Below are 19,788 nucleotides of genomic sequence, written 5' to 3' on the forward strand. Positions count from 1 at the left end.
CTCATTAGCTTTGTTTTCTAGCTTGTTAACAGTGGATAGAGGCAATGAAATGCTGCTCAGTTTTGCAGAGACAATTGTTCCAGCAAATTTCAGTACTTGCTTTGGTCTTTGTTAGTTTGAGATAAATTTAAATTATGTAAACAAAATCTTCCTTCTCCTGAATATTTCAGCTTTTACGTTTTCCCCCTTGATTGCTCTAAATTTGAATGAGAGCAGCACTGGAGCTCAGGCAGACACCCTTTTATTGAGGCATCTCAAAGAAGTGCTGAAAACCATCTCAGAGGTGATTTTTTAACTAATCAGTTGACTAATTATCTCACAGAGTTTAAGAAATAAGTAATACTTATTTTCAAATAGAATGAAAGAGTAAATAGGGAAAAGTGTGTCTCCTTTCCTGACTCCTTTTCCCATTTTTTTAAAACAGCAAGTTAGCCGTGTGATAAAATCCAATCTGAACACAGATGAAATTTCAGGTTTTGTTTTATGAAAAATGAATGTTTCTACTTTATCAATGCTGTAAATTTGCAAACTGGAACATACTGAAATTGTTGACAAAGAATGACGCCTGTAACTGTGCTATGGTCAACAACCACAAAAGCAAAAGACATGGAGGAGAGCAGAAAGAAATAAAGAGTACCTTAGAGGTGAATGAAGTGCAGTATCCAGACCCTGACATCATGCTTTGTGATTTCCAAGTTAGCATGTGACCAGCTCATGGAAGAACTCATTAGGGAACTTTGAGGTGAAATGTAATATAGACATCAGATTCTTCCTCCAGTTAACCTTCACAAAAACCACCTCTTGTCTGCTCCATCAGAATAATTCATAAGAGCAGCTGAATTCCTCTGCCCTAGCTTTGCAAAATAACTTCAAAAATTATTTGGAGGAAAACAGAAAAATCTACATGATCATCTCAAATTTCCAATTTCCCCAGCGGCTCAAGTGGTAAAGAATCTGCTTGCAGTGCAAGAGACTAAGAAGACACAAGCTCAATCCCTGAGCGGGGAAGAGGAAATCACAACCCACTGCAGTATTCTTGCCTAGGAAATCCCATGGACTGAGGAGCCTGGTGGGCTACAGTCCATAGGGTCACAAAGAGTTGGATTCAACTGAGCATGGACACATCCATCTCAAATTTCAAGAAAGGTTTCACATTTCCCTGGCCATCCTGACATTCTTAGTACTCCCTAGTATGAAACTAAGAACAGAAGAATTTGTTTATAATACTTACCCTTAGGTGTTGCTTTCAAATACCTGTTCCCATTTAAACAAATAAACAAAACATTCAAAAACTCCAAAAGTCCAAGAGAAGCCTCAAGAGTATGTCTGTGCTCCCAGGCTGCTCTCAAATTTCCTTATAAGCTTGATTTCCTTGGGTCTACTGGGTTTGGCCCAGAGAAAATACAAACCAGTTTCTTCTCATGGGTTTTGTTTTTCATTTATTGCAAAAGAGTATCATGACCAAGAAGTGTGCTTGGTCACTTAGCTGTGTCTGACTCTTTGCAACCCCATGGATTTTGTAGTCCATCAGGCTCCTCTGTCCAGGGGATTCTTCAGGCAAGAATACTGGAGGGGATTGCCATTTCCTTCTCCAGGGGGTCTTCCTGACCCAGGGATCAAATCTCATCTGTGTCTGCTGCATTTCAGGCAGATTCTTTACCCACTGAGCCATTGGGGAAGGCCACTGTGATCAAAATGATCACTGGAAAATAAGCATTGCTATAAGAGATCCCATTTCAAAGTTAAAATATTTCATGCATGGATCATCAGAGATAAATTCCACCTCTACCCTACTTCTACCCCTTCATCCTCCTTATATTCTCTAGGCTTTGAAGCTTTTCTCCAATAGAACTAATAAGTCAACACATTAGGAATAGATTTAATCTCGGGGCAGCTAGAACCAGGATTCCATCATTATGAATTAACTAATTAATAATACAGTTAACTATGTCTATCTAGTTATCTGCAGTAGTAAATAAACAATGCAGGGACTTCTCTGGTGGTTCAGTGGTTAAGACTTCACCTTCCAATGCAGTAGGTGTGGGTTCAATCCCTGATCAGTGAGCTAGGATCCCACATGCCTCATGGCCAAAAATCCCAAACATAAGACAGAAGCAATATTGTAACAAATCCGACAAAGACTTTGAAAATGGTTCATATTTTAAAAATCCTTTAAAAAATAAGCAGTACACTATGTATTTGTCAGATCAGTTAGTCACTCCAATTCTCTACTCTCTCCTCCATAACCTAGCCCATCTTTTTATCCTATTTAATTTCTAAATTTATTTAAAATTATGTACCACAGCAAATGACTCTCATGGGAGAATCTTCCTAATGTGCTATGATTTAAGGACAACTGAGTGAGTTAGCAGGTGGAGGAGTATTTGGAACCAGGGGTGGATGAATGGGTGATTGAGAAGGATGCTATGAAATTTGAACTTAGTATGTTAAATAAAAGGTTCAAAATTTAGGGAGGTCAAAGGAGTATTATAGACCTCAAGGAAATGGCAATCCACTCCAGCACTCTTGCCTGGAAAATCCCATGGACAGAGGAGCCTGATAGGCTACAGTCCATGGGGTTGCAAAGAGTCAGACACGACTGAGCGACTTCACTTTCACTTTCACTTTCAAAGACAGCCATAAAAGATTAAAGCAGCAGCTAAGAGATAATGTATGCAGATTCCTTAGAAAAGTGAAGACCATAACAAACCACTAGAGGTTTCCAATACTTCTTTAAATTAGAGGACTAAAACCATGTATTGCTTCTATCCCCAGTTTTTAGTTGCAAAAATTAGTCTACCTTCCAAACATGTTAGGAATACATGAGTTGCCCATCAGCCTTCTTTGCTATTTATTGAGAAAGATTATGTTCAGAGTCATTAGAAAAGTAATTCTCTCTTGATTTTTCAAGAAAATCCCAGATGCGACCTGCACATTGATAACAGGGAATTTAGTTTGCTGGCAAGAATGAATTGGATTTTGGTTGTATTTTTTTAAGTAGAATTGCTATACTTGTTTCTTTTTTCAAGGACAGATTTAAATACCTTTCCCCTGCTGTCCATGACTATTACTCTGATGGGAAACTCCACTAGAATAGAAATATATTTTAGGTAGCAAAAAAAACCAATTGACAAATATTTTTTAAAAATCTACCTGTGAGATCAAAGTAACAAATTTGACTCTGAAAATGTATTCTTAGATTAATCCCCTAATCTCTGTTTCAATAATAGTACCTGAGAGAGACTGAGTAATTATGCAAATCAGCTTCTGGAAATTAAGTTACTTTGTTTAAAATGACCAATTCTGTAGTGGAATTTAATCACTTGAACCCTGGCATTATTTGAATACCAGATAGCATGATCCAGTGTACAACTGCCAATCATGTACTACCCTCTATTTATTAATGCTACGTGGCTGATTCTTTGCCCTGAGGTAAAGATAATAATTTCAATTGGTCAATACAAACAATGGGCTTTATTTGTTAAAGTAATTTGAGAGTGAAAAAAGGAAATTATTATGAAACATATATTGTCACATAAATTTGTGTTTGAACTAAACAGTGGGCTCAGGGTGAGAGCCTAGTACAACATTAATAGGTTCTCTTTAACTTGAGTACAACATATAAAGAAGAACTTTTGCCCAGGAGATAAACATTTGAAATAACTCCCAAAGTAAATATAAAATGACTACCACAGAAACAAAAGTGTGATGATATTGAAATTTTCTTTTGAAATATTTAATACAATTCGAAGAAAATAACTGCCTCTAAGGGACTTTAGAAAAATGTACTTATTAAGAAAAACTGGAAGGAAATTTGCAAACATGGAAATAGTCATGTTGGGGTGGAAAGATTATGGGTAAGTTTTTTTTCTCTTTTATTCTCCCCAATTTTATAAATTGTTGTAATAAAAAGAAAATGGCTCAATTGTGCTCTTAGTTCCAGGGTTTGATTGATAGAATCAGAGTGCTCTGGGTATCTGTTTGTTCCCTGTAATAGTCTACTGTTTGCAGAACCCATTTTGGGGTTTTTATTAAGACCTGGAGGAAAAGAAGAAGGGGTGTGTGTGTGTGTGTGTGTGTGTGTGTGTGTGTGTGTGTATAGTTCTTTCTTATAAAGCTTTTTGTGCTGCTTGAAAGAGTATTTCATTTGTATCCACTGTTTTTCTCTCCTTAGGTGCCTGTTCTCTAGGAGAGCTTGCTGAAAAAAAATCCCCAGTCAATAAGAAAGGGACTCTGGTTGTAAATAATTATGTTTTCCTAGTCTATGTCATTGTTTCTACATTTCTAAAACCAATATTATATTCTGCACAAAAATATATGATTGCTACACATTTCAGCAAACTTTCTAGGTTAAGATAACTTTAGACTTAGTAGGCTTAGGCAATTTTCAAATCATATGCAAAATATCAATACAATAATAAGATAGTGCTTTGTGTATCTTCTACAAATAGTCATTCTAAGATAATAAATTATGCCTTATATTTTAAAGTAGTATTGAGAGAGAAGATATGTTTGAACAGTGGATGAAGTGGGGAAATACACACTCAAGACTTTGCTACTCTTCATCTCCCAGCAGGTTTTCGACTCTATTTCTCCATCTGTGCAATGGCCCAAATCTTGCCCTGACCCAGAGGACTCCTGTCAAAATGCTCTGGGAAGATGGACTATATTCATAGTTTTGTGCATTCCGCCCCCCACCCCAATCTCTCCGCAAATCACAAGGAAGAATTTGCCACTCTAAGAATAGATCCTACTCATCTTAACTCATGCTAGCATGTTTTCTAGCCTAGAAAACATAAAGGTTTCATCCTCCCTTGTCCTGGGATTCACAGACATGGACCTATGTGCTATCAGATATTCCTAAACCACTGAGAAAACTTTTTTCAATGAATCATGATGTTCGCTGAAGCCTGAGGGACCATCCAAAGCCACTATCTCAGGCACTAAGTCTTTCCAAATGAAAGCTCCTTGCTGGCACTGGACTGAATTGCTCTCTTGCAACAGTATTCCATCCACCAAAATGTCTCTGGAGAACCTTTAGTTTATTGTCATCTGTGGAAAATAGGAAGCCTGCACAGAGCTTTCTAAATTCCTAATTCATTTGGCAGGATCTTGAAACAAGTCATAGCCAAGGGCAGAAAGAGTGGAAAATGAACCCCAGGCTGACTTATGAAATGTGTGAGCTTGCAGTTGCCCTCACATCCAGTTTCTTTATGGTCTGTCTTTTTGATTCACCAGTATTTTCCGTTAAGCATTTTGATGTGATTTTGCAGTTGTTGTTCACAATAAAAGGTAGGGATTTCAGGGTATGACTTCCTTGCCTTCAAGGATTGGCTACAGAAACCCAGGGAGTTCTCGATCTAGACATAGAAAAGAGGAACAATTCTAACAGTTTCTGAAATAACAGGTGAGGAGCTGGGAGTGTGGCATATAGCTGTGGAAGGTGGGAGACCCAGGCAGTGGATGAGGAGAAGGGAACATCGAGCAAAGGGGGCCATGGATGGGAGGGGTACCATTGGGAAGAGCTTGTAGACGAGAGCCAGAGAACAACTGTCTATTTCTCAAGACAAAATGGAACAGCTAAAAGCAAAACAGTAAATGAAGGTTTGACTGAGTTCTTTTTTAAGCTTGGGGCAGTATTAAATTTCTACTGACTTCGTAGATCATTAGGTTGCTGAAGGAGCCAACACTCCGTATTTTCTCCATTAAAAGTGGGGAAATCAGATTCATTTATGCTTATATGAAACATATGGGGAGTAGATATTAATCCTGTAATTACCCAAATCGATAATATCAATAGGTATAAAATAGGAGAAGAACCATGAATGACAGAACACTATAGGGAGCTGGAAGAATATATACAAATCTCAGGTACAACTGTTGTAGTTGCGGGTCACTGAAAGATTTCCTTAAGGTAGAGGCTTTTGGGCAGAGACCAGTAGCATCTCCTGAGAATGAGAATGCTCTCTGTGAGCTCTAGAAGCAGCCGTGTCCTCAGGACATGGCCTTAGAGAGATGATTCTGGGATAAAGAGAGAGTGTTGAAGAGAAGCTTTTGTCATGGATTGTGGATTCCTGAGGACTGGTGGGAACATTTGGAAGGGAAGGGAGTCATGGGAGGCTTAGTAAAGTTCTCATCCACTCCCACTTGTCCCTTACAAGGGATTGATGAAGTAATCCATTCTCCAATTTTGCTGCATTGTCCCAAAGTGGATCTGAAATTTTCCATCTCTTATCCCTTACCCAGCCTGAACCTTTGTCAGGAAGAACTAGAAACCCTTTAAAGTAGCTGCAAATATCCAGAGGAGTCTTATCACTAAACCGTTTGGGAGCTTGGGAATTAGAAAGAAATCAACTAAAAAGATACTACTTAGGAGATGCCAAGGAACAGGGGTTTAGGAGAGAGTGGCTGCTGACTCCCGCTGCCAGGAAAGAGAGCAAGCGACAGTTCAATTTGAGGATGAAAAACCTCTCACCTAGAAAGAGGAATCTCAGATCATCCCAATCACTCAGACAGAAGACATTTCATGGCTTGGCAATCTGGAAGTTTTCTGTTTTATCTTGTTTTCAAAGACTCACCGAGTCCTGCTCTGTCCAAAATGGTAGCCACTAGACACACGTGGCTCTCCAACCCTTGAAACATGGCTGGTCCAGACTGTGATATGCTATAGGTACAAAATATGCACAATGGAATTCAAAGACTTACTGTAAAGAAAAGCATGGAAAAAAATCTTATCCATGTTTTTGAATTGGTTACTCGATGAAATGATGAAGTCCTAGATATACTGGGTTCAATTAAATACATTACCAAAGTGAATTCTCCTCTTTATTTTTCCTTTTCTTAGATGTGGTTACTAGACAGTTTAGAACGACACATTCACATTTGTGCCTCACACTAGATTTCTCCTGGACAATCCTGCTCTAGTCAGACAGACCATGCCCTTCTCCATGTCATCTCTCCTCCTACAGACAGCAACGTTACCCACCACAGCAACAGAACTCAGAAGATCAATCAGTACCACCTGTAAGAGAAGTACCACCTGATTCTGTGTTCATTTCAGTATGCTGCATTCTCCTCACCTTGGCAGCCTGAGATGGAGTGAAAAAAGAGGTGCAGCCTGTCTAAACCCTTAACTTTAATATCTGCCTCCTTGAAGTTCCTGTTGATAGAGGGAGGGAGTGGCTGGTCTTCTGTGCACTCCCTTGAGCTCTTTGTCTGCCTGGCATCCCAGACACTTGTGCATTGAGAATTGTTCCTGCTGGCTCTGCCTCTCACAGATGTAGCTTTGGGAAAGGACCTGCAACAGATCTCAGAGCATCAGGGAAAAAGGCGGCATCTAGCCAGAATCTTTCCCTTGCAAACGCAGTGTTTACAAATGCAGCTGTGAAGCGCTGGCTGCCCCTCAGCTCAGAGCCTCACACTTGCCTACCCTGTTCTCCTCGAGACTGGAAGAGGCCTCTCTCAGGGGAATCTGCATTTTAAGATGGAATTCTTCAAAGCCCCCCAAAATCTGCAGTGTGCAAAAGAGAGAGAGAAAGAGGCACTGAGCGAGGTCATTTCAAACCTGATGGCAGAGAGGGAGAGGACAATATTGCCCCCTCTTCCCCCTTCTTGTCAAGTCAGTCCCAGGAAACCTCTTGAGTTAATCTTAAAATGAGTCATTGGAAATGGTTTGGAGCAGAATTCTAAATACATAGAGGGATTTGGGTTGAGAAAGAATAGATGAGATCCTGAGAGTAATAGCTAGTACTTATGAAGCCTGTTGATGGGTCTAGTCCTGCTGGAAGCATGAATTTACCCAATCTTTGTAACAATCCTACAGGATGAACACAATTGTTACTCCCATTTTACAGAAGTGAAAATTGAGGAAAGAGGTCCATATTCTCATTGCTTAAATTCATAGGCTGATAAGCAGCAAGACTGTTAAGAGCTTAACTTCAGACTCTATGCCTGGAACCTCTGTAATCTACCATCTCTCACATGAGAAGCGAGTTCAGGAGAAGTGAGCAAGCCTGGCTTCATCTATCTGTTAAAAGCAAATTTAATCTTCCCTCATGTTAGTTCCAAAACTTTATGAGCCTGCAGATATTTTTGCAGCCTCTGAAATATTCATGATCCTTCCTACACTTAATGCAAGGTCATGGAGTACCTTGGCTCCCCTCAGCCTTGATGGAGAGCGTGTTGTGTAGCTGATAACTTCCTATATGAGATGCTATAAATTGTAACCTTCTAAAATATAAGTTTTTTGAGGGAGGAGTTTTTCTTATTTGTCAGTATGTTCTCAGTGTCTGGCTTGGAGCTGGTGTTCACTAAACTACAACTAACCCTCTCCTTCAAGTCCTACTTGAGTGGAAATGAAGACGAGTTACTCAACAGAAGATAATGATAATATACTTATTACCTCTTATATAATCTTTTAAATTCTTTTCACCCCAGAAACTTTAATTACAACTGGGCAAATGTTTCTCTAATTATTTGGACATAATTCCAATGTCATAGTCAAATAATTGGACTTGTAAATTTTAACAAGAATAACTGCAAGCAAGTAAACAAACTAAATAATGCAAACATTCCTATTTAACAGACTTTCTTGGATTAAAAAGAAATATTTTTGGTAACTGATTATTTCAGAGAACCTATTATCTTCTATTCATTCCTTTTATCCATCCTCAAAAAGTATAAAACAAGTGTTCGTTTTTTATGAGTCAAAATTGCAACATGTATAAATAATTGGTTTTCAATGATGCATGCAAATATCAGAATTTATTTAAAATGTAGAAGCAATTGTGGAGTATAATTACAGAGTATGCAGTTCATCACCCTCTTGCTCATTAATATATATGGACCCTCTAATGGATGTTCATTGTCTCTTGGGAATCAAATCTGGCAGGTCAGATCCAAAGAAGATAATTTTCCTTGGTTGTCAAAAAGATAATAGTTTCTAAAGAAAATCAATAGCCATATCCACATCAACTGCAACATTTAGAATAGAGGTCCACTCAAAATCCAAAGCCCAATTTGATTAGTAATTCAAAAGAAGCATTAATTATAGGAATGTAAAATATGCTATATAAAGCTTACCTCCTCTCATTCAACCCCTCCTCTTTTCATTTCAGTGGGTTGTAGGCACAAAGGGCATGTTGGCTTTGGTTTCAGAGGCTGGGCATGGGTAAAAAAAGCTTTCTGTATTTATATAACTAGTGTGTATATTTGTGTGGGCCTACTCACAACCATTCTTGGCATTGTTGCAAAATTCATAGTGATTTCTTCGTTTTGCAAATTTTTCAAACTTTGGCTTACTCACATTTGTAATTCTAAACTACAATTAAAATTCTGTGGCTTTGTGCCCTTGTCTCTAGAGCGTTCCCTCTGGGTTAACCTGCAAAGATGAAGGGATGAGTAGATCCTTATAATCTCTCGTATAAGCTAGCCAGTTGGTTTCAAATGCCAGCTTTGGAAGTGAAAGTGCATAGGCTCAAAGCCTTTGGGCACAACCTGCCATGCTTGTTACATTATTTACTGCTGTAGCTGCCCCTGTCCTCACCCCTAAACTAATGCAACTAGTAAGCTGATCCTGAAATCTGAAGAGGAACTGGTCAGATGGAGAAGGACAGGGATAAGGGATATTCCAAAGAGTGTGAACAACTTATGCCCATGTTCAAAGGTCAGGGAGAGATGGCACATTTGAGTTGAGAGTAGAATATGCTATATAGAGCTTGCCCTTCTATTTTAGTGGACAGTGTAGGTTAAAGGAGCACAGGCTTAGGTTGAAACTTTATTCTGAAGCTAAGGCTATTTGTTGAAATTTTTTAAAGATGACAGCAACAAAATTAGATTTTAACATTAGAAAAGACAAAAGCCATTCTAAAACTGTGGTAATGGGGAGGAAGAGAGAGACAGAGAGAGAAGAGGGATGATTGGATAGATCTTTAAGATGTAGAATTAACAGACTTGGATGACCTGATAAAGGGGATGAGTTTAGGCTGACACCCAGGTTCCCAGCTCAGGTAACTTGAAAGATGATGGTGCCATTAATCATAATAGGTATCATTAACTATTAGAGTTATATTAAGGCACAGATATGGGTGAAAGGATAGAGACTTAAGAAGATAATGTAGCTTTATAGAGATTTTCCTGTAGCATGTAACTCTAGTGTGCACAGCTCAAAGAGAAAAGTCAACAACAACATCATTGAAAGCAACAGAGGGATGTCCTCCTCCCACCTCCCAGGAGCTCTGATTTAATTGGTTAGGATAGAGCCAGGCACCTTTTTTTTTTCTCATGATATAAAAACAACATGAAATTTACCTTTTTAACAGATTTTTTAAGGTACAGTACAATATCATTAACTATGTGTACTTGATTGTATGGCACATCCCTAGAACGTTTTCATTTTGCATTATTGAAGCACTACATTCATTCAATAGCAGCTCTTCATTTCTCCTTCCTCCTAGTCCTTGGCAACCACCATTCTACTTGCTGCTGCAGTGAGTTGACTACTTTCATTACCTCATACAAATTGAATCATGCAGTATTTGTCCCTCTGTGACTGGCTTATTTTACTTGGCATATTGTCCTTAAGTTTCATCCATGCTATAGCACAAGACAGGATTTCCTTCTTTTTTAAAGCTGAATAATATTCCATTGTATGAATATATCACATCTGTATCCATTCATATGCTGATTAACATTTAGGTTGGTTCCATATCTTGGCCATTGTGAACTATGCTGCAATGAACATTGGAGGGTAAATATTTCTTTGAGATCCTGATTTCTGGTTAAATGCCTAGAAGTGAGATTGTTAGATCATATAGCAGTTCTACTTTTAATTTTTTGAGGAACCTCCACATTATTTTTCACACAAGCTGGAATCAAGATTGCTGGGAGAAATATCAGTAACCTCAGATATGCAGATGACACCACCATTATGGCAGAAAGTGAAGAGGAGCTAAAAGCCTCTTGATGAAAGTGAAAGGGGAGAGTGAAAAAAGTTGGCTTAAAGCTCAACATTCAGAAAATGAAGATCATGGCACCCGGTCCCATTACTTCATGGGAAATAGATGGGAAACAGTAGAAACAGTGTCAGACTTTATTTTGGGGGGCTCCAAAATCACTGCAGATGGTGACTGCAGCCATGAAATTAAAAGACGCTTACTCCTTGGAAGAAAAGTTATGACCAACCTAGATAGCATATTCAAAAGCAGAGACATTACTTTGCCAACTAAGGTCCATCTAGTCAAGGCTATGGTTTTTCCAGTGGTCATGTATGGATGTGAGGGTTGGACTGTGAAGAAGGCTGAGTGCTGAAGAATTGATGCTTTTGAACTGTGGTGTTGGAGAAGACTCTTGAGAGTCCCTTGGACTGCAAGGAGATCCAACCAGTCCATTCTGAAGGAGATCAACCCTGGGATTTCCTTGGGAGGAATGATGCTAAAGCTGAAGCTCCAGTACTTTGGCCACCTCATGCGAAGAGCTGACTCATTGGAAAAGACTCTGATGCTGGGAGGGATTGGGGGCAGGAGGAGAAGGGGACGACAGAGGATGAGATGGCTGGCTGGCATCACTGACTTGATGGACGTGAGTCTGAGTAAACTCCGGGAGTTGGTGATGGAGAGGGAGGCCTGGCGTGCTGCGATTCATGGGGTCACAAAGAGTCGGACACGACTGAGCGACTGAACTGAACTGATTCTGTTTTACATTTCTACCATTGATGTTCAAGTTTTCAATTTCTCCACATCCTTACCAACATGTTATTTTCTGGCTTTGTTTTTAATGCCATCCTATTGGGTACGAGGTGATGTCTCATTACAGTTTTAATTTGCATGTCCTTGATTATTAATGATGTTGAGCACATTTTCATGTAACTTTTGGCAGTTTGTGTGTCTTTTTTTAGAGCAATGTCTATTCAAGGCCTTTGCTAACTATTTGGTTTTTCGCTATTGAATTGTAAGGGTTCCTTATACATTTTGGATATTAACCTCTTATCACATATATGGTTTGCAAATCTTTTCTTCTATTCAGTAGCTTTCTTTTTCATTTTGTTGATTGTAACCTTTGCTCTACAAAATTGTTTTAATTTCACAGAGTCCCACTTGCTTATTTTGCTTTTGTTACCTGTGCTTTTGATGTTATAGCCAAGACATCATAGGTACTGTGCTAAATAGCTTCTGTCATGTTCAACTCTTTGCGACACTATGGACTATCGGTAAAGAATCATAGGTCCTAGGTGTTGTTATAGAGCTCCTCCAGATGACTTCAGCATGCAGCCAGGTGGACCATTGGTCTAAAATATACCTTGCTATGACATAAAGCCAATGGCTCCATCTGGAAATGAAAGTTCTCTCAATTCAACAGGCGAGAAGCTAAGCACATTCAATGTCTATTTGGCATGGTGACCATTAGAGGGAGGGACTTGTCTACATTTCTGGATTGGATAAGGGTGAAGTAGGGAGAGTATAGTTTGAAAGATCATATTCAATATTGTTATCCAATTTCATTTCCCATTTTTTTCATAACTTAAACTAGACAAAGTAAAGCTCAATAGAATCTTTTTACTCCTGAGATATTTAGTGATTCTCAATCATGGCTGTGTGTGTTTGTGTATTATGTGTACATAAAATTCAGGGGTCAGGAGGTGATATCTGCAATTTAATTTTAAGGGTTTAATAGTCTAGGAAACCAGCTACAGAGAGTTCTTATTATTTTAGTCGCTAAGGCATGTCCAACTCTTTTGTGACCTCAAGGACTATAGCCCGCGAGTCTCCTCTGTCCATGGAATTTCCTAGATAAAAATACTAGAGTGTGTTCCCATTTCCTTCTCCAGAGGATCTTCTTGACCCAGGGATAGAAGCCTTGCCTCCTGTATTGGTGGGTGGATTCTTTACCACTGAGCCACCAGGGAAACCCATAGAGAGTTAGTCCCTGACTATATACACATGCGTTCATGAAATATTTCTTGAATGGCCCCCTAGGTGTCAGTGCCTTTCTGGGTCCTCTAGCTTTATTATTTCCAGTCTACTCACCCTGTGAAGTAGGTATTGTTATGCCATTTTGCAGATAAAAAGTGTGACCCAAAATGATACAACAGAGTCACACAGTCAAGAAGTGACTAGAATGTAATTCCGTAAGGGCAGGGGTCTTTGACCTGTCCACGGCTGTATCCATAAGCCCAGGACAGTGTCTGGTAAGGTAAGCTCCCAAAGTATATTTGTAGAAGAAGCTGAGCTGGAGACTGGACTCGCTTCTGTCAGTTGTGTCTGAGCTGCGGTTTTCCCCTCATATCTAGGCACTCTCAGCTTATCCTCTCCTACGTCACCTTTGCCTTCCCCCATCCTTGGTTCAGAGGAAGCTGCCTTATGTGACTGCATCTTATTCTGTGAGGCTGTGGGGATTGCATCTCACTGGGTCCTTGAGCACACTGTGGAGAGGGTATTTATTCATCCAGGAAATATCCATTTACATACTAAAATCTGGTTGCTCTACAAGGTTAAAAGAATACAATAACTACTGTGTATCTGCAGGCTAGGGAGCTAAATATATCAAATCCAGCAGTAGTTAACAAAATATTATATCATAGTAGTAACATAGTGATAATCAAAAAAGGGGCTCCAGTGAAAATATCCAGAATGTTCTATATTGACAAAGCCCTTTTAATTCTATTCGTTAAGCAAAATTACTTTCACTTGTATTTTAATAATTTTGCACATGAAATAACACTGTTTCTAAAATATGCCCGATAAAATAAAAACCATGAATTTGTTTCTACAGCTTAGATGTGTAAGCTTTCAGGGGAAAAAAAAAGAAATGGAATATACGTACTGTTTTCTATGATTTTTATTTTATCATTTTAGAGTACTCAGATGAGGATTTGGGAAATCTTCATGTCACTTTCTTAATAAAGCCACAGTGAACACTTAATGCTGCTTCCACTTCCCACACACAAACTTTCTAATTATAAAAGGACTTTTCAGACTTATTCAGGGCATATAATCTTATTTGCAGCTCCTAATTGGAGGACTGTGTTTGTTGAAAAGAACAGAAGTCTTCAGTCATTTAGAATAAAGCTGGCTCATCAACCCCTGTGGGAAGAAAAGAACTATTTATTTTATCCGTTAATCCCGAATACAAACACAATAAAGCTGTCTTTTCTAATAGTGACCTATTTCATGTTAAATTGGGATAAAGCTAGCTTTGCTCAATAAGACTATTGTGGTCAACAAAAAAAGTCAATCTTATTAGGATTCCCATTGAATACCTTCCAATAACTTATCTTTTAAAATGCTGAACCCCAATCCCAATTGAATTCTTTATGTTGTCTGACACAAAATGCAAATCTGGAAAGAAAATAACCTCGACTAGTGAGCCCCATCTAGTGACAGGGAAGTAAATTGCTGTTCAAAAACCTGATCTGTAATTATCCCCTATTTTTAATCTGATTTTAAAATTCTTCTGTCTGTGCTCAAGCCATTATGTTTTAGTTTCTCTGTTTTTTATTTCACCTATACTTTTATTCCTGAGAATATATAGCCTTTTTATACCAAGAAATTTTTTCTTTTTTTTTTAATATTGAAGTGTATTTGATTTACTTGTCTTTTCTTGATACCTTAAAATTCTGTCTTTAAAAATTTAACATTGCTTAAAATTAGCCAGATTTCCCCATTTATATTTGAATTTTAAAATATGGGCAACTACATTCCTTCAATAGCGCTACATGCCATTATAGACTAAACTGTTTGATATAAATAGTATTACTCATCTATCAAGAGTATTTAATCAAAAACTCTAAAGAGTTCTCTTCTGTACACATAAGAACTTCAGAGGAACAAGACTGGGTCACAGAAAAAAATGCAATGAGACATCTAAGGACATTAAATCTTTCAAAGTTTCCTTTCTCGGGTAATATCTACATTTGACGACTACAGTGGCTCAGAGGTCAGTTTCTTTCAGCTGACTATATTAGAAGTTAATTTTGGCCTGTCTGCATTCAAGGCTTCTGCATTTCTTGACTTTTACTATCACAATAATAAACATGTCAAAAGCAGAATAAAGCTACAGCAGGGATCAACTCCAGTCATACATGGGAAATACTTCTGTTAATGATTCTGCCTTATAAATGAAAACCTTCTTTGTTCCCAGAAATGAAACAAGTTGATAATAGCCATGTCACTTTAAAATGAAGTGGAACATATTGCTCAATTTATCTACACTTGAGTAACTTTCAAAATATCTTTCTACTAGCCTATGTGCCCAAACACCAGAAGCAGACCTAGGTATAGGAGGTTTCCGGGTCATGGAGGAAAGAACTAAGCACTCAAGTTCAAGTCCTAACATCACCCCTGTATGGCCTTGGGCTAGTCATACCTCCCATCAAGTTCACATGAGCTCAGGCTATGAAGCAGACAATGCCAGCTCCTCCACCTCCCAGCTGCTGAACTTCAGATACATTTCTTGAAGCCTTGATTTCCTTAATGTGTATCTTGATATTTACTTCATAGAGCTGTTATGAGGAATTGATTGAATAAAGTGTGTGAAGTGCTGAGCTTAAGTACGGCACATAACGGAGTGACCAGTAGGTATTATCATTATTTACAAAATGGAAGGACAGGCAGCCACCTGTCAAGACTGTTGGGAAGATCCAACTGGATGACATTTGGGAATGTGTTGGTCAACTCTGCAGCACTCTATAAATGTTATAGATTAGAACAAACCTAGTAGGACACTCAGAGAAGTCCTAAGAAAGAAGGAAGGAGGTTGTAATTGGAGAACATGGGACTTTTATAGATTATTTTTATAGAAAATTTATGGCCTGAACAGCATTTTTGTAGGTCTATTGATTTGAACTGTTGGCTTCCGTTCTATCGGGGGATGTAAATTCCTGCAAAGAAAGCAACAACCAAGTCTGAAGGGAGATTATACAATTTGGTTTTCTCATTCTATTGAGGAAATTAATACCCTTTTCTTCTACAGGGCTCTTCGCACACTTGAAATTTTTTAGAAATTTTAAATCCTTTGCTTAATGCCTCCCTTTGCTTCTGGATGGTAAGTGTCATAAGAATAAAGGTTGTGGCCCTTTGATTCCCACTATACCCTCGGCTGGGCTTCCCTGGTGGCTCAGATGGTAAAAAAAAAAAAAAAAAAAAAAAATCTGCCTGCAATGCAGGAGACCTAGGTTCGATCCTTAGATCGGGAAAATTTGCTGAAGAAGGGAATGGCTACCCATTCCAGTATTCTTGCCTGGAGAATTCCATGGATAGAGGAGCCTAGTGGGCTACAGTCCATGGGGTCACAAAGACATGACTGAGCACAGCACAGTGAATGACTGAAACTAAAGACCATAAATGTGTAATGTCCAAAACCCATGAAGTCCTTTGATGTTCAGCCATGGCTCAGGGTCCAGCACAGTGTCTAACATTCTCTACACATGGTAATTGCTGACAAGCTCAGAGATGTCAAATAGCAAGGAAGTTGAGAGCATGGACTCTATGGAGAGGAAAAGCTGGGTCCTAATTTGATCTCTGTGGTTTACATACTCTGTGACCTTGGTCAAATTACTTAGGGATCTCTCTGATCCCCAGTTTCCTTACCTGTAAAATAAGACTAATAATGATAGAACCTATTTCATAGGGTTGTTGCAGAGATGAATGAGCTAATTCACACAAAGTGCCTAAAGCAATGTAACTAGTAACTTTTCTAAATGACCAAGATGAAGTCCATCAGAGGGAGTTCTGGAACTAGAATCCTGCCTAGATCTTGCTCTTTTTTCTTATTCCTCCAATATTCCTCAATCCCTCTGCCCAGACCCCTTTCTAAAACCATTCAATCTAATCAGACAAAAATAGCAACACAAAGTATTCCACGATTTACTTAGAGGTGCTGCCATCTCTCAAAGCACTAGTAGCAAGTTTCAGAAATTCATCTGAATGGTGATAAAGGGCTTATTATTGCTAATAACCTCCCAGAGTCTAAGGCACAGAGCTGAAGAGAGCATTTCATATTTTGCTCCAACAGTTGGACCTTAAGGGTTTGATGATCAGATGCAGGCATGGCTGGATTATGAAAATGACATGTTTAAAAATATCTCTAACTCATTCCTAAATGACTTTTAGCAAGTGAACTAACTGTTAGCCTCCTGGAAGATTAGATGTCAAGATAATTAGCTCTCTGCCACTTGGACTCTCTATTATTTTTCAAATCTCATTCTCCTTTCTTCCTTATGTCTCTTAGTTGACACAACTCATTATTACTTTATACCTGGGTTCTTCAATATTTTGTCACCACACCCATAAGCCGTCTCCTTTTCATGACTTATCACACCTAACACTCAATTCACACTCTTAACTTTGATGTTATATTTTATAATTCACTGTGTATCTAAGTATCATAGAAAACAAAGATCTAGTTTGACAAGTAAACCAGACATAGAAGCATTACCTATGATAACCCATCCTCCTAGCTCTCCTTGCTCTTTAAAAGCTCATGTGCCATGGAGGAAGTGAAATGCATTTTCTCATTTCATTTCATGACCAAAGGCCTGTGAATTTCTTCTTTCATTGTCTAATGTTGGAGTCTGTGAGATTTCCCATTTCATCATTCTATACGACCTGGACTTGGCCGTATGAAATTGGGGAATAACCTTCTCTTTTGTATCATAAATGAAGTCAATGAAAAGCTAGGCTAAAAAAGAAAAAGATGGAATGGGGAATTATCCAAAGGAATCATACAGAAATTTTTGGCTGGAAAAACTTTGGAAGCTGCCTGTCCACCCACCTGCACCTTATTCTGCTCTGCACCAATCCAGCAGGTAAATTTTGACCCCTGTTTCAAGAATCTGTAGAACAACATGCCTCTGCCCTCCATTTAAGAAAATTCTTCATATACGCAGTTTAATATCTTTTGCCCTTCTAGTTCAGGCTCTTTCTGTTATTAGGAAGAAGAGTTGGTTAGTCTCATGTCACTTAGAAACATAGATCTTCCTTGACTTATGATGGGGTTACATCTCAGTAAACCCATCATAAGTTGCAAATATTGTAAGTCAAAATGCATTTAATACACCTAACCTATTGAACATTGTAGCTGAGCCTGTTGCTGCTGCTGCTAAGTCGCTTCAGTCGTGTCTGACTCTGTGCGACTCCATAGACGGCAGCCCACCAGGCTCCCCCATCCCCGGGATTCTCCAGGCAAGAACCCTGGAGTGGGTTGCCGTTTCCTTCTCCAATGCATGAAAATGAAAAGCGAAAGTGAAGTTGCTCAGTTGTGTCCGACTCTTAGCAACCCCATGGACTACAGCCTACCAGGCTCCTCCGTCCATAGGGTTTTCCAGGCAAGAGTACTGCAGTGGGGTGCCATCGTAGCTGAGCCTAGTCCACCTTAAATGTGCCTGTGGTTGAGCAAAATCATCTAACACAAAGCTTATTTTGTAATTATAATTGTGTTGAATATTTAATGTAATTTATTGATTAGTGTGCTGAAAGTGAAAAACTGAATGCCATCCATGTTGAGAACAGCTGAAAAAATACCAGTTCTTCACTCTCATGGTTGCAGAGCTGACTGGGAGCTGCAGTGGCTGCCACTGCCCAGCATCACAAGGGAGTATCCTGCCACATATCACTTGCTAGGGAGAAAGAGGAAAAATCAAAAATCTGAAGTGCAATTTCTACTGAATGGGTATCACTTTCAAACCATTGTAAAGCTGAAAAATTGTGAAGTTGAACCATCCAAAGCTGGGACGTCTGTGTAGACATCCCTCAGGCAGAAAGGCGAGATCGCTTTACCGCCCGCACCCTTCCCTGCCCATGACCTTCTGAGTTTGCTTTCCCGCTTCCCTGCTGTTGCCACAAGTCGATTAATTGTGGAAATTCCAGGATTTCCTGAAAATAGTCTTGAACTGAATCAGTGTTTGAGGTAGAAGAAAAGAGGATGGGAAGTGTTTTCCTTCTTTCCTTTGCCAGAATCACAGCACCATTCCTTAGATGGTGACAACTTCTTCACTCACACTCACCTTCACAGCTCAGAAAAGGGACAAAATCAAAGGCTTATCCAACAGCCTTTAGTTTCATGCTTGACTCCATCCCAAATCCAGCTCTTCTCAAACATCTAAGAAAAGGCCTGGTTCCTAAGAGTTTTCTAAGATTTATTCAGACCCAAGAATTTTTCCCTGGAGACCTAAAATGTGCAGGGAATTTCCTCTACCCGCACACCTACCTGCACTCTTATGCATAGGTCCTTAATTTTAATTTCTAATGCTAAGCACAACTTGTTAGGTAGTGACTTGCTGAGCTATTTCCAGTGCATCTATCTTAGTTTTTGCACCCCAGCGATCAACCTGTTGAAATCTAGGTGCTCTGGCATCACCTGTAATGAAAGGAGTGTGAGTTTTGGGGTCAGATAGATCTTGGTCTAATGCTCCACTCTTTCATTTCTGTAGAAGGGCTTTGGTCAAGTAGCTCAACCTTTGAACTTCAGGTCTTTTGTGTGTAAAATGGAGCTAATATCAACTTCAGAGTTTGATATGAGGATTAAAAAAGAGTTAATACAGGTTGGAAGTTTAGGGTTGGAAGATGCATACTATTATATATTGTGTGTGCTGGTCACTTAGCCATGTCCGACTCTTTGCAAGCCCATGGACTGTACCCCCATCAGGCTCCTCTGTCCGTGGAATTCTCCAGGCAAGAATACTGGAGTGAGTTGCCATTTCCTTCTCCAGGGGACCTTCCTGACCCAGGGATCAAACCCTGGTCTTCTGCATTGCAGGCAGATTCTCTACCATCTGAGCTAGCAGGGAAGCTCTAG

The sequence above is a fragment of the Ovis aries genome, chromosome 6, assembly GCF_016772045.2.
Source record: "Ovis aries strain OAR_USU_Benz2616 breed Rambouillet chromosome 6, ARS-UI_Ramb_v3.0, whole genome shotgun sequence".
Taxonomy (NCBI): Eukaryota; Metazoa; Chordata; class Mammalia; order Artiodactyla; family Bovidae; genus Ovis; species Ovis aries.